This window comes from Tachyglossus aculeatus, chromosome 11 (genome assembly GCF_015852505.1).
Source record: "Tachyglossus aculeatus isolate mTacAcu1 chromosome 11, mTacAcu1.pri, whole genome shotgun sequence".
NCBI lineage: Eukaryota > Metazoa > Chordata > Mammalia > Monotremata > Tachyglossidae > Tachyglossus > Tachyglossus aculeatus.
This window is the reverse complement of record NC_052076.1, coordinates 11,909,687-11,926,477: the sequence shown is the minus strand read 5'-3', so window position 1 is coordinate 11,926,477 and position 16,791 is coordinate 11,909,687. Positions and strand designations below refer to the sequence as shown.

At 41.6% G+C, this 16,791-nt stretch overlaps 1 protein-coding gene across 8 annotated transcripts in view; it reads right to left on the bottom strand.

The window, feature by feature from the left end:
* The window catches only part of ARHGAP32 (Rho GTPase activating protein 32), a 368,515-nt gene that overhangs the window by 166,539 nt on the left and 185,185 nt on the right, over positions 1-16,791 (bottom strand). The gene's annotated exons all lie outside the window — the stretch shown is intronic.

The window sequence follows — 16,791 nt, the reverse complement described above, 5'->3', positions numbered from 1 at the left end:
AAACTTTGTGATGTCACTCAATTCTCTGTTGCTGTTAATATTTTTCAAAGTTAGGTAGGTGAACTGTAACTAAATTGATCAAATAACCAAAAACCAAATATTCCTCAATATTTAGTTACATTTTATATCAATAATTACTTTTAGCCTTGGAACAAGAACTGTTAAAAACATGCATGCAAATACGCGCGTACTCACACACACACACACACACATATCCAGACCACTTGGACCCTAATCTTTGTGCTGGGATTCAAATGCACATGTAACATGATCTGCTTCCTTCCCCTTTGTTGTAGAGGGAAGATGAGATGGGCAGTGCCTGCGTCAGCACTTGAGGGTATGACAGAGTGGTCACTAGGAGGAGAAAGAGGAAAGCACTCACTGAGGAAATTCCCCAGAGATGAGCAGTTTGGGTTGGGGGGCTTGGGAGGCGTGGAGACTGCTTTTAGAAACAGGAGATTCAAGTGGCGGGTGGGTGAAGGAGTTAGAAATAGAGGGAGGGGAGAGAGAGATGGTAGAGCAGCTGACAAAAAGTAAAGGGGAAAGGAAAAGCAGGCAGAGAAAAAGAGAGAGAGAATGGGATGGAGAAGAAAGCCACTGAGAATGAATGTTCATCAAAGGGAGAGAAGCTGAAAACAATGAATGGGAAAAGATAAGGACATAGAAGAACAAAGGGTGACAGACAGTAAACAACAGCACGGTAACTGGTAGGGAAAACAAGTCAGGAAAAGAGAAGATAAAGTGACTTGGAGAGAATGAAGAAAAGTACGGCATCAATCTAACGGATGAAAAATGCCTTATTCTAGTCACTTCATTCTTTTATCTTTTTGGATTTGAGAGCCATGAATTCCTTTGAATGTTTTTCTGAGCAAGAGCAAGGGAAATGCATGAAAGGACAAGGACAACAACAATAAGACAAAACTAATCATTCTAGCAGTTTAATAAATTAAAAACACATTCAGAAGTGAACACAGGCTGAAGAACAAATTGCATCTGTGTGTATTTTAGGAAAAATTAGAAGCAATATTCTTTATTCCCTAAATGTAACACATTTTCCATTAGCCTTTGATTCACACAATTCGTACTAGTCAATTTAAGAACAACAATGAAAAAAATCCAACAATTCTCATGGGTAAGATAAAAATATTTTTCAATGAAGTCTGCCTATATTAACCCTTTATAACCCACATCTTGGCAATACAGAAGGATTCCAGCAAAGCAAAAGTGATTCACCAAGAAGAAAGAATATTTGCTTAATAGCACTCAACGTCCTCTCCCCTTGGATTTGAAGTGCTGCAAAGGAAGTGATTTTACTACAAGGTCCCTATCATGAGATAGCAGAGGAGGAAACTAGCATTTTGTTGCTCAATTGCTTCATGCTAATCAACTTTAATTTCTTGTCACTCAGGCTCTTAAGCTGCTTAAAAGTCCACCAGAGATCTCAGCCTCTCACTCCACAGACACACCGCTTTTAAATCCACATACACAAAAAATACAGTAGAATCACCATATAACTGCACTCTACTCACCCCCGTTACAATGGTCTACTCTTTCAATGGATGGCTTTCTCAGCCAAGGCCTAAAAGTTCCCCGTCTCTGCTCAGTTTTCCGGCAGCTAATTGAAAAAACCTTCCAGGCATCAGCTCCAAAATGCAAGAACTCTGAGTCGAGCGAAATCAAATTAAGCTCACAGCATCCAGCTCTCCTTCTCCCCGCTTTCCCTAGTGCCAGTGTTCCTCAGAGGAGTGGGCTCAGGAGCGGCATCAAAACTTTCCTCCTGTTGTCCCGTTTGCCATTTCCACACTAGCCACTTCATGCTCAATTTGTACTGTAGAGAAATCAGTGGTGTTCCGTTCCCTCGCCTGTTCATTGGTGAGGTCCCACAAGACAAGCTGTGGAGCTTAACGAGAGCCAAGAGAAACAGAGAGGGAGGGAATGCAAACAGGGACTGTGTGCGCCCTGGCCCAAAGGCGGCTGCTGCTGCTGCTGCTGCTAGTTTGGGTAGGAGAAAAAAAAAAAGGAGCGAGAAAGCCAACATGCCTTTTCGTACCTGAAAATAAAGCAAATTTAATTTCCAACTGCCCTCTCTCTCTCTCTCATTACTGTTCAAAAGTACTTCCTTCTGCTCCTGCCAAATACTGGAGGTTTTTTTTATTTTATTTACATCTGTTTCAGGAAGACAGAACATTGAAAATGTGATCATTTCAAGCAAAACTCTCAATTCTCCTCTACATTTTTTTTTTTTTTTTTTACCAAATGCAATTGGACTAAATTGCTTTGGTCAGTAGGGGCAGGGACAACGAGGCTGTTGAGAATTAGAAATTCAATTTTGCTTTTCTTTTTTTCAATTGTGAGACTCTTTACCAGCAACAGAATGGGGTTTTTATTACTTTTCTTGGTCTTTTTAAAAAAATTAATTGTTTTCGGTGAACATTAGGGTTATCTTCAAAATTGACAATTTGGCATAGTTAACCTTCAATAATGTACTAAAAATAGAGAGTTTACTGGGGGAGAATCAGCTGTGGTTTTTTTTCTTCTCTTTTGAAAATGCACACCAGCTCCAAGTCTGCCTTTCCTCGAATAAGTCTGCACCCACAATCTGCAGACATGGCTCTTCTCAGGATCCAGCAAACCAGGGCCACCCTTTCCCTGCTCTAATTTGATTCAGGGCTTTGCATCACTGATGCCCTGTCTTCTTTTCACCACCCTGCATGATTAAGAATCAGTTCTACAATACCAAAAGAGGCACCATATGGGTAACAGGAATTTGACCTCAGAAACTTGGGCCTGCATTTTCCGCCAATATCACCCATGCGGCGGATATTCCAATGACTGGAAATGAAGCTGTCGCTATGCTGCCGTCCTAATCACTTTAAAAAGGAATGGTGGGCCCATTACCTTCAAGACTTGTCTTGTCCTTTTAAAAATTCCAAGCACCTAGTCCCTGCCTAACGAAATCTTTTATTCAGTGATCTTAAACTAGCCTCCAGCCTATTCAGAACCTAGCTCTACTTGGATTAACTTTAAAGGGAATCTTCATGGGAAACGGAAGGAGAAAGTTGAGAAGAAATTAAGAAGTGAGGGAGCCCTCTCTAGCCCCTTCCCTTCCCCAGCATTTCTCCTTCTTCCAGTAAAACCAGTACCTCTGGAATAGCTCCATCGATTATGTCTGCGGCCAGAGGGAACACTGATGATAGTAACTGCTGCCAAAATGGCCCCAATGCCACATACCTGGCCACTCACGAGGTTTCTTGAAGCATGCTATAATGCTGTACAGACTGACACACCCCAACCATATAGGGGTTCCTGGTGGGAACACCCAAGTCATGCAGATAATAATAATAATGATGATGGTATTTGTTAAGCGCTTACTATGTACCAAGCACTGTTCTAAGCACTGGGGCGGGGGGATACAAGGTAATCAGGTTGTCCCACGAGGGGCTCACAGTCTTAATTCCCATTTTACAGATGAGGTAACTGAGGCACAGAGAAGTTAAGTGACTTGGCCAAAGTCACAGAGCTGACAAGTGGAAGAGCAGGATTAGAACCCATGACCTCTGACTCCCAAGCCCGTGCGCTTTCCACTGAGCCATGCTGCTTCTGTATACGAATGCCTCTTCTCACTATTGCTCAGTTACTTTGAACAGGTCAAGTCGGCATGCATATAAGAGGCATTTGAGAGGGCCTGACTGATCTGCAAACCACAGTGATGGGCTGGGAGAGCTTACAGCTAGAGCTAAGCACCATCTGGCCTACAGTCTATTTGCTCTTGTTTGTGACCTTCTTTTATAGTTCTGTTGCCTTTGGGTTTCCCAAGACACAGCTGTGGAATCAGATGCCAGGATTGAAAGCTTTAGTCTTTTTCTCGTCAGCCTGCTGCTAATCCTTTGCCAATGACTGCTTTCCCTTTTATTTCTCCATCTAACTGCAGAAGCAATGGCCAAACTTCCAAGATTTATGCCACTGTTGCTCTTCCATTAACTTATTCATTCATTCAACTGTACTTATTGAGCACTTACTGTGTGCAAATCACTGTACTAAGCACTTGGGAAAGTACAATATAATAATAAACAGTCATTCCTTGCCCTCAGCGAACTTACCTCTCTCTCAGCCTACCACTCCCTCGATCTGCTCGGCCCCAAAGAGCCAGAAAGAAACCCTGTCACTGTTGGTTCTGTCTTCGAAATTGAAGCCTTGGATGTCCTCTGGATCTGAGCTTCACAGCTTTTCTCTATTGCTGGAGGAGGGGAGGCAGGGTCTGTGGCCTAGGCCTAGGCCTAGGTCATGCTGGCCCAAGGACTATGCAAAGCTTGGGCTTTTCATACCAGCACTGGCCCTTGCAAGACATCAAATGAGGCCTCCCCCACTCAAAAAGAAGTTGGAGAAGACAGAAGGAAGAGAGGCGGAAGACCTGCTCTCCTTGCCTTCTTGACTTCATGGAATTCCTTGGTGATGATGATGGTATTTGTCAAGCACTTTTCTCAGTGCTGGGGTAGATACAAGACAATCAGTTTGGACACAGTCCCTTTCCCACATGAGGCTCACAGTCTTAAAATATCCATTTTACAGATGAGGTTAACTGAGGCACAAATAATTTAAGTGACTTGGCCCAAGTCACACAGCAGACAAATGATGGAGCTGGGATTAGAAGCGAGGCCCTCTGACTCCCAGACCCATGGTCTTTCCACTACGCCCCACTGCTGCTCCATGTCATGATATGAAATTTGGCCTGGAACGTGTAGGGAAGAAGCCCTTTAAAACGCCTGCATTCATCTGTGAAACCACCTACACATTTTTCAGGTAGGGACAAACTTATGGGTCTTCTACAAATTTCCAGAAAGGGTTGATGCACCCATTTAGAAGCCTTTTCATGAAAGGTAACAACGAATGTGGCTTCAAAGGAAACCATGTTTAGTCCCTGGTTAACTGAACTCGGTAAATATGACACCACTCCATTTGGAAATCTGCATCTGAAAATATGGAGCTCACATGCTTACTCCCGAGTGTTACTTATTATAACTGACTGTTCAATATGGGCAAAGAAAATCATTTCCATATTGTCATTCACAGGAACAAAAAGTGAATTGCAATGATAGGTTTTCTCTGCTTCAGTCTGGAATATTTTTCAAAACAAAAACCTCACATGACCGATGAAGCAGTCATTTCTCGTCAAATCAGATCCAATACTCACACGGCCTCTAGGAAAACCACTATTTCACTGGTTTAGGAGGCAAGCCTCAATCTGCAACTTCTCGTTGGCGTAGGGTCTATGGAAGCAAGGTATCTGGTCCATTTCATAGCTCATTAAATCAGTTTTGGTGTTTCCCAGGAAGAGAGAAGTTGGGCACAGGTAAATCTATAATTATAATTATGGTGCTTGTTAAGCAGTTATTATGCACTAAGCACTTCTAAGAGCTGGGGTAGATACAGTTTAATCATTGGATGCAGTCCCTGTCCCACATGAGCCTCAGACTCTTAAACCCCATTTTACAGATGAGGTAACTGAGGCCCAGAGACATGAAGTGACTTGCCCAAGGTCACACAGCAGGCATGTGGCTGAGCCAAGATTAAAACCCAGGTCCTTCTGATTCCTAGGCCCATGCTCTATCCAATAAGCCATACTGTTTCTATCCCAACAGTACCCCAGACATATAATGAAAGTGGGTATGATCCTGTTCATGTAAGAAAGAGAGAGGCCCAGAAGTTTCTCCCCTCAGGGACTAAGCCTTGGGTACTGTTGTACTGTACTCTCCCAATACTTAGTACAGTGCTCTGTGCACAGTAGCTGTTCAGTAAATACCAATGATTGATTGGAAATAGCTCCCTCTCTGAAGGCTATCCTTTAAAAATACTTAATGATGCATTTTTCAGGGATGGACTTGTGGAGATAAAGGGCAAAGGTAGAGAGGGGAGGAGAAACAGGGGAACTGAAGGCCTCTGACCTGAAGAATCAGGCTCCGCCATCACCCTAATGTCAAATCTCTCACTTAGTGACTCTGGGTATTGGGATATCATTCTTGGATGACTATGCAGAGACAGAAATCAACCCCACAGAGAAGGACTTCTTGAACCTATAGGTTCGCTAACTGTTTCAAGAGCTTTGGCCACAATTAGCGGTGCCAAAATCCACTCAGTGAACCAGACCATCAGTTGTTCATGCTGGGCATTGCATTTTTAAAATGCATTAGCCAGTATGTATTCCACTAAGCCCTAGGGTCTCTGTAACTCCTATGATGATTTGATGCAGGGACTGACAATAATCAGTTCATTTGTTCATGGCAGAACAACAATAACCAAAGACTAGTGGAAAGATACCAGACCCAGGAGTCAGAGGGCCGGGGTTCTAATCCAGGCTCTGCCACTTAGCTGCTGTGTGACCTTGGGCATGTCACTTTGCTTCTTTGTGCCTAAGTTCCCTCATCAGCAAAATGGAAAATCAATACCTCTTCTGTCTCTTACTTAGACTGAGTGCTCCATTTGGGACCTGATGATCTTGAATCTAGCCCAGAGTTCAGTACAGGGCTTGGCATATAGTAAATGGTTAACAAATACCAATCAATCAGTCAATCAGTGGAATTTATTGAGTGCTTACTATGTGCAGACCACTGTTCTGAGTACTTGGGAGAGTACAACACAACAGAATTAGTGGCCACCTTCCCTGCCCATTATGAGCTTACAGTCCAGAGAATTAATTGATACAACAGGGCTAGGATACTACTTTTGCATACCATCCTTCACACTAGATGGCACTGTATGACCAACAGAAGCAAGAAAATTAGTGATCTTATATTCTTAAAGCAGGATGAACTGGCCATTTATTTGCATGGGGCGGACTGTAACCTCTCACTTATTGCTTGCTGTCAAAACTGAACAGAGACTTACAGTTTGGGACAATGGAGATGGCACTGCAGGGAGAAACCGTTAGGCCAAACAAAGATATTAAATTTATGTGGTTTATTTGATACAAGTGGCTTGCCTTCAAAGAGCCCTTTCTACTGGATTTTTGTCCTTCTCTCTTACCTTTCAGCCGTTCTCAGGAGAAAGATAAGATGCTTAAGTCATCTTCATAGGTGACTTGCTTCTAATCAAAAGGGATCTCTAGTCCCACTCACCTGCCCCTTTTAAAAAAACAATGGTATTTGTTAAATGCTTACTATGTACCATACGTGCTTACTACGTATGGGTTAGATACAAGATAATCAGGTTGGATACAGTCCATATCCCACATGGGCTCCCCGTTTTGCAGAAGAGGTAACTGAACCAGAGAAAAATGAAGTGACTTTCCCAAGGTCACCTGGTGGGGGTGGGATTAGAACCCAGGTCCTCTGACTCTTTCCACTAAGCCACGCTGCTTCTTAAATTTAATGGTCTTTGTGGGCCTGGTTGTTCTCAAGCAGCAGTATGTGGTTTCCAGGAAGTTGGAGTGCAAACGACTGAAAATGTGTTTACTCATTTGATAGCACTTATTCAAATTCATGTGGAGCCTGAATATGAACTGGTACCCCTTAAAAAAACAAACAAAAAAACTTCCATAGTTTAAAAGAGTTCTGCCTTAGCAAATGAATGAGAAAACCTTAGCGTTCACTTCTGATTCCACTTTTCCTAAAGTCCTGAATATGTGTTTGGATCGGGGGGGGGGGGAGGACGGACACTCCGGGAGAAAATGCATCACCACAACCTGAAATTCCAGCCACAGGAATGAAATACTGCAATCCTGAGGAAAAAGGGAAAATTCTCTGTGCTGGCTTAGAGGGTCTCCCCAAGCTCTGGAGGACAAAATGAGGCCCGACTTATTAAAGGGATAGCCTGGCAGTTCACGCTGTTTTCCCATATCCTTGCTCTACTGGCATCCACAGCAACTTACTCACAGACCAGAGATGGAGAGATAAGGGAAGGGAAGGCTTGGAAAGCATTGGTGCACATTCTCTAGGAACTTCAGTGGAGTAGGCTCTGCCTTCCGGCCCCAGGGCAGATTGGAGTCCACTCTGAATAGATGACTGTTTCTTCCTAACCCTCTGGACCTCTTCTGACCTGGAATGATTCTGCTGGACTACCCCAGAATAGAAAAATTGCACCAGCACCAGGTCCAGAGATGCCAGTAAGAGGAATCTTGTTCTGGGCAGTTAGTATCACATAACTGTGGGCTGATGCTGGCATTAGATCTTGATGGTATTTGTTAAGCGCTTACTATATGCCAAGCACTGTTCTGAGTACTGGATTTTGGTTTATAAATAAGAATTACCATTTTTTGTACATGATGTACAAATAAAAATCAGGGAAATGAGTATGGCCAGCCCTTAGTAAAGTTGAGGTGTGTTGCTACCAAGGGATACCCAAAAGCCATGGGCTTTCCTTTCAGCTTTGTCACCAGTGTTTCTATTACTTTTGGAAAACACATGTTTAGAATGAAGCAATACTCCATTCAACAACCCCCCATCCTCAAAAAAAACCAAAACCCTTCATTCTGCAGCTGACCAAATCCATTTTTGGTCAGTCACAAGAAAGATATGTGCACATGATGTTTTCACTTGTTAACTATAGCAGAGAGAGCCAACCTACAAAGCCTACCTACAAAGCCAGAAATGAGCACCATTTTACTTTATGCCAGCTCTGGAAATTACACACTTCGTGGAATGCCTACAATCTGAAATCTCACTGAACATAATCTTCTTAAAAATAATTTTTATACTGAAGCCTGGGAGCCCAATCTTCAGAAACTCAATTATCAAAAACTAAACTTGTAATAGTGCATAGTGAATACTAGAGCATTTGGTTCCAGGAGTATACTGCATTCATGGTACTGTATTCATGACTTGGAGAAATTACCTTTCATTTAAAAAAATAGATAATTGCTTTTCCCTGGTGTATACTGTATTCATGATACTGTATTCATGATTTGGAGAAATTACCTTTAATTTAAAAAATACATAATTGCTTTTCCCACCACTACCTAAAGTTTAACACTTCTAACATAGGCTAATACATAAATGATGATCTCCACCAAGATGACAAAAAAACAGGTGAGCCTTAGAATTTTTTCTACGAAATCCTTAAATACCATTAAAAATTTGAGGTACATTTCACTTCCTATTAACCCTAAATTTACTGCTGCTTTCAATGAATTATAAGTAAATCAAATCCTATCAGCTTTCTCTTCCAAACTGCATTAAAAAATGGAAGTCCATTTTCCACATTTGATCTCAGGGACACGGCCATATGTTTCAAATCATTGTGCTAATTTTTTGAAAAATAAAACACCAAAGAATGATGAAGCATGTTGGAGACAAGTGCCTCGCTTTCTCGCTCCTCCATACTGATGAAGAGTAATTGTTTCTCAAGATTAAAAACTGAAATGCGAGCAAGACAAATGACTTCAATGAGATCAGAACATCCAATGCCCTCTTTTCAATGTCAGAGGGAAGGGGAGAAGTTTAAAGGGAAGAGAGAGAGGAGGTGGGAGGGGGACACGCTGAGCCTCTCCATGGCCAACTAAATAATAAAGAAGGCAGATAAACTCTCTTGACAATTACTCTCCATTAACTGGCCCCTGCATTATTTGATAACCATTTACCCTAATTTTCCAGGGCCTTCCATTGCCCTTCACCTGAGAGTAACTATACCTTCCCATTTTGCATAGTAAAGCAATTCATCTCCTTCAGGAAGACTTCCCCGAAAAATTCACAATACACTAGGAGCTTCAACCCAACAGTGACCTTTACAACTTATGTACTCAAGGGTGTGTGCGTCTATTTTTTATTTAGATTTGCAACTGCTGAACTACTTCCTGGCATATCCTCCTCTGTACTCTAGGTATAAATAATTTACATCTTTCTCTATTAAATTATAAACTCCTTGAGGACAGGGAACACATTTTGCTCCTTTCTACTTTCCCAAGCACTCGGCATAGTGTTTCAAACTCGGTAGGCACTCAAAAACTACTTGTGGATTGACTGGCTGATTTGCACTACTTTGTAAGCAGCCACCAAAAAAAGCATGGGAGGGGACAAAAGAAATTATGATGGGAGAAGAGGCCAAAATAAAGACTTTATGACCTATATTTTAAGTGCACCATTCCAGGTTGTCAAAAACTTCCATGACTTTCTCCCATTAAGTAGCTACGGTGTCTTCTAAGCATATGACATGGTGGCAAAACACTGTTGCCATTGCACTGAGGCAGTTGTAAGAAATAAGATCAGATGCAATTCCTGTCCCACACAGGGCTTACAATCTAAGAAGATAAAATGGAGGGTGGACATCTCTCTTACTTTACAGGTGGAGAAAAGGAGGTTCAAAATGGCTAAGAGATTCTCTCTCTCCTCTCCCGCCCCTACACACCCCACACACAAAAAAGGGTCTCCCACCAATTACAGACTATTCTTCAGCTCCAGGATGTAGATCTTTTAGATCTTCCCCAGGAGGAAGACAGACCCATTTCACTACAGAATCGGAAGGACTTGGGTTCTAATCCCAGCTATCCCACTTGTCTATTGGCAAGTCACTTAACTTCTCTGTGCCTCAGTTACCTCCTCTGTAAAATGGGGATTACGACTGTGAGCCCCAGAGGCGACATGAATTGTGTCCAACCTGATGAGCACAGGTTAGTACAGTGCCCGGCATATAGTAAGCGTTTAACAAATGTTCAAAAAAAATAAAAATTTAAATTTTAAAAGGCAGTGCAATGAACGACTCTGGACTAGTGTCAGATTTCCTCAGTTAAAGATATGGCTGAGAATATCCCTCACCAACCAATGGCATCCTCTGACATTTTGAGCATCCTCATCCATTCTGGCAAAACCACATTTCCTGTCTTGACCATCTCCCTTAACAACTTATTAGTTAGGATGTCAAGCACCAATGAACCTTGAAGTTGTTTTAAAACCACGAGACAGACTCAAGAAAGGTTCCCTATCACACAAATTAGGTCAGATGAAAGATTATTTTCCATCTCAAGGACTCTCAACCTTCTCTACCCTCCAGAGGCTGCAACCTATTTTAACCCCAAAACCTGTCCTGCCTGATTTAGATGTTCGCTTCCCTTAAGGTGTGGGGCTGAACCAGATGCCTCCTTAGTCCCATCCAGGGTAAAATTCAATTTATTAGCAACTACTCCAGCCGACTGGGGCAAGGCAAAGAAGTGGTGTGAAAGTCTTCCAACTCAAAGCATGAGACAAAGCCTAGCTTGTCCACAAAACCCAACCTCTTTCCATCAGCCCCAACCGCAGAAATAAGTTTTCCGGTCGCCTCTCCAAAGCACTCCCTCCCCTCAATACCACAGTTACAATATTTTCCCAGGAAACATACAGATGAATCATCCTCCTTAATCAGTAGCTGTGGGACCTAAGCAAAGTATCCATTAGCCCAGCCCCACCCCAGCCAAAATAAAACGGTAAGGAGACCTCAACAAAGCTAGCTGGGAGCTCTCCCCTCCTAATTGAGAATGGGTTTTCTCTGTCGGCACAAGGGGAGGGAGGAGGAAAAAAGCCAGGGAGGAGGTTCAACCCGACCTTTTTTCATCTGTTTTGACATCATGCCATGACACGCTGGACTGTCGAAGTTCGCCGAGAATCTTGCTGGGCAACAGTTCTTCTGAATGATATCTGTATCACCCATTTCCAAATTCATTCATTCAGTTGTATTTATTGAGTGCATACTCTCTGCAGGGCACTGTACTAAGCGCTTGGAAAGTACAATTCAGCAATGAAGAGAGAAAATCCCTGCCTACACTGGGCTTACAGTCTAGAAGGGTCTAAATGAATTTGACTCCCGAGTCCAACAACTTCTTCAGCTCCCTGATCTGTATGTGATGGATCAATCGATCGCATTTATTAAGCACCTACTGTTTGCAGAGCACTCTATTGAGTGCTGGGAAGACTACAATATAATATGGACACAATGTATGAAGGATATAAAATCACACAAGATGCAGGGACCTCCTGAAAAGAACACAGGCCTGGGAGTCAAAATAATTAGGCTGTCATCCCAGCTCTGTTTGTCTGCTGTGGGTCCCTTTTCAATTCACTCAACTTCTCTAAGCCTCTTCTGCAAAATAGGGCTTAAATCCTACTCCTTCTTAGACTGTTAGCCCTAGGTGGCATAACCACCGCTATTGACATAGTTATCTTGTATCTACCCCTGTGCTTAGTAAAATGCTTGACAGACAGTATGCACTTTACAAATACCATCATTATTATGCAGGCCTTGCTTCATGTTTATTTCCTGCTGTCCACTGTGTAATATCAGTATATTAAATGCCTCATCCTTTATACACTTACTCCACCTCTTTCTTTTCAGTAATATTCAAGCTACCTTGAGCAAATTACATAACTTCTCTGTGACTCAGTTATCTGATCTGCAAAATGGGGATTAAAACTGTGAGCCCTGTGTGGGACATGGACTGCATCCAACCAGATTAACTTGTATCTACCCCAGGGCTTAGTTCGGTGCCTGGCACATAGTAAGTGCTTAAAAAATACTATTAAAAAGTCACTGTTTACCACAAACATCACTGCACTGCTGCTTCCGAGGTAGTACTTTCCATTAATTAAAGATGGAAACCACTATCCAAAGTCATTTACTAGAAAATCATTTCAGCCCAACAGCAAGCTGTTCCAAGTGAACATCCCGGCTTGAGTGCGTGAAAAATTTAACAGCAACTCAGTGGAAAATGGGTTTGTTAGAGGTGCCTTCCCCAGCTGCTACCGAGCCACCAACCATGATGTTAACACAAGAACAATAAATATGAATGATTGATAGATTGATTGGGATGGGAGCACAGATGACACTACCCCTTTTCTGATGATGGAAGGAAATACACATTGTAAAATTATATTTGATGACTTTTGTAACAGTGAATACAACCAACGGCATGCCAAATTCCCCTCCAGGACAAAATGTTTTTTTGCTTTCAAAACTTTCAGGGAGAAAATCCTTTCCAAGTATGCAAGTGATTCATTAAAATGATAGGAAAGTGGCACACTGTGACAAGATGGAGGCTCTTTCTAAATCTCTTATGGTGAGCCTAATCTGTGTGCAGTGTGTTGACATTTATGAATCCATCTTCTGCCTAAACCTGGAATAAAGATTTCTTGTTTTGGAAAGAAGGGCATTTTCATTTGAAACAACATAAAGACTACCTTTTCTGTTCCTCCAGGTCATTAGTCCTAGGGGAAATCCACTTTTTTTCCAACACAACTGTGCTCAAGTCACTAAATACAACTTTTTTTATTTTTTTACACTTTTGGTCACATCCTGCTACCAATGATTTATGACAGGAGGGCAAATGTTGTAGAGTTTACTGCCAATATCAACAATCTAGCCTCTTCAAAAATTAATTCCTTTCCAGCTTTTTGTAGTTTACTATTCAGTCGATATCTGCTAAAACTATCCTGAACTAGTCTCAACTAAACACATGATAGTATGGGGAAAAAGACAACAGGCAGACCAGACACAAAAACTCATTCTGCCCCCTTTAAGAAATTTGGGGTTTTTTTCTATTAAAAATAATGTTTTATTAAATATTTCACTTAGACACGCTTCAACAACCGTTTTCAATATTTTTCACAACTACTGACGCCCTCAAAATGATTCTGACTACCTATTCTGGAGAAGTTTCGTACAATTCTATCAACAAGATCAGCCTAGGGGAGTAAAGAATTTGAGAGAGATATAGTTTAGAAAATAAAACTTCTGAACTATTTTTACAGATATTTTTGCCCATTTACAAGATGGATCTGACCAGAAAATGTGTTTGTAATTCTAAGGGGAAGGAGGGTTTCTGAGTTTGCTTTTTCATTAAAATACAAGTTTTTTTTCCTAGACATAGATTGTTGGCTCTGAGGAAGAGTCTGTTCATTTACTGTTCATCTGTACTTTCAACAACTCGACAATGCTTTTCTATTTCAACTAATTAGGGAAAAACTGAAGAAATGGATACACTCCTTAAGATGAATACAGCAAAACCTTCCTATGGAACGGGAGACGGGGTAGCCACAGCGAAAATAGCACCAGGCATTGCAAACATTAGGGACAAAACAAGAAGGGACAACCTTCTTGTGTGCCCAATGTGGTCAACAAGACTGTGGATGCTGCATTGGCGTGCCTCCCTTCCTTTCCCCCTTCCCTTCCTTCCTCTCTTTCTCTCTCTCTCTCAGACACACACAATCATAGGTGAACCCCATTAGTGGCATCTTATTTGAATATGAAGGATAACTGCATATATATTATGAATATGCATATAATGATTTATTACAGATACTAGTATAATATTTATATTAAGATGTACTCTATGAATAATTAGAAGCAATATGGCCTAGAGTAAAGAGCATGGGCCTGGGAGTTAGAGGACCTGAGTTCTCACCCTGGCTCCACTGTGTGACCTTGGGCAAGTAATTTTGCTTTTCTGTGCCTCAATTACCTCATTTGTAAAATGTGGATCAAGATTGTGAGCCTTATGTGGGACAGGAACTGTCTCCAACATGATTAGCTTATATCTACCCCAGAGCTTAGTTCAGTACCTAGAACACAGTAAGCACTTAAATAACATAAAAAGAAAAGAGAATAAAACTAAGGCATTTTCAATATTTTTAAGTTTCACAAAATCACTAGTCATAATTCTTCAAAGGGGGAGGAGGGATTATGAAGGGGCAGGAGCAAGGGGTCAGAGGATGGAGAGTAGAGAGCAAGATATAGTTCAGAAGTTAGCTTGGGAACAGTGAGTGACAAGACAATGGTAAACCACTTCTGAATTTTTTATCAGTAAAACTATGGAAAAAGAACCACAGAATCTCTGTGAGTCAGAAATGACCTGATGACCTCTAGGAAGACAGCTGAGGGGATCAGTGCTTCAGCGCTTAGAACAGTGCTTTGCACACAGTGCTTAATAAATGCCATTATTATTATTATTGTTGTTATTATTATAGTGAGTTAGGAGAGTTGATATGCAAGATGGGAAAGCTGGTGGAAGTTAGTGGTAGAATGCTTCTGCTTGACAAAGAGGGACACAGGTAGCCATGGGGGGATGGGGGGGAGAGATAGGGGGCTTAAGGAGTAGATAGACAACAGCCAATTAGACAATGAAATACTTGAAATCATGTGAGAAAAATAAGTACTGCACCAATTTCAATTTTTCCCAAAATGAATATTCAGGAAAAAAAAGAGAAAATTCATTCCTCCTGACTTCAAAATTTCCAAAAATTTTACACCTCTGTTCTCAATTGATTTTCTGTGATCTTCTGATTTGTGTGAAGGAGAAAGAACTGCTGATTTTTCATAGTAAAGGAATTTTTAATAAAATTCATTTTAGATGCCAACTAAAACAAGCAATAAGATATTCCCAAGGAATTGATCTGAAGTCAAAAATGGTCCTGAATGCATTGTGCTACTGCACATGTCTTCCATCAGTGGAGGAGGAGGCTCTCAAAAGCATAAAAAAACCTTAGTAAAAATGTGACGGAGTTTTAGCTTTTTTAACTTCCATAATCAAAGCCATGACTCTCCTCTCCTGATTGTAAGCTCATCATGGGCAAGGAATGTGTTCACTAATTCTTTGTATTGACTCTCCCAGGCGCTTAGTACCGTGCTCTAAACATACTAAGTGCTCAATACATACCACTGATTGAATGATGAAATCGGATGGGCTTCTGGCAGAAATCCATGAGCACAGAAGGGCCCTGATCCTATATCTGCACGAGCCCATCCTCCACATAAGAAACACTGAGTAGTGTTTGCTCTCATCTACTCTGCTACTGACCCCTCAACCATATCCTCCTTCTGGCCTCAAACTCCCTCCCGTTTCATATCTGACAGTCCACCACTCTCCCCATCTTCAAATCCTTATTAAAATCACAAGTCCTCCAAGAGGCTCTTTTGACCATTTTGAGGGGAGGGTTAAATACCATTTACCTAACAGTAAAAACACATGGGCATGGGGGTCAGAAGGTTCTAATCCTGGCTCAGCCACTTGTCTGCTGCCTGACCTTGGGCAAGTCACTTCTCTTCTCTGTGCCTCAGTCACCTCATCTGTGTCCAACCTGGTTAGCTTCTATCTACCCCAGTGTGTAGGTGCTTAACAAATACCACAAGAAAAAAAATCAACTTTATAGGTCTAAGATGGAGAATCTAGGCTTGCCTAATTAGGGCTTTTGGCCCTAAAAACAGTCACACAGAATTTGTAACCAAAGCTCTCAGGGGGCTGCAGCTGGGGCTAATAGAAATGATTTCAAGCTCAAGTACTTCCTATGTCACGGATGACCCTCAGGCCGGGGGTTAGACACCAACCTTTGATTGATACGGTGATGGGGTCTTCCTGCTTGGCCCTAAGCTCACATCCATGGGGGATTCCATATTTTCTTTTTCAATCGTTTTTCCTGTTTCAATGTACCACTTATAAAAAACAGTATGAGGGGTCAATTTTTGCCAAGCAATGCATGTCCTCATTGTAACAGACAGCTTATTTTATCAGAGTGTCGGTCTCCCCTAATAGACTGTAAACACCTCAAGGGAGGGGATCATGTCTATTAAGTCTATTGTATTTTCAGCACAGATGGTCTGCACATAGTAGGCATTCAATAAATACTACTAATGGATTTAGTGGTTGATGCCCTTATCTTCCATATAACCAATAGGTCACAAAAAGGACACTTGCAGTCACCTCAAGATAGGTTAGATTGAGATTTCATAGTGCACATATTACATAAAGACCAGTTTAAGGAGTGAACTCTAGATTGGCATGCAAATACATGCAAACGGAAATGACTCCTGACCCAAAAATGAAGCTCAAACAGCAGCTGCTCT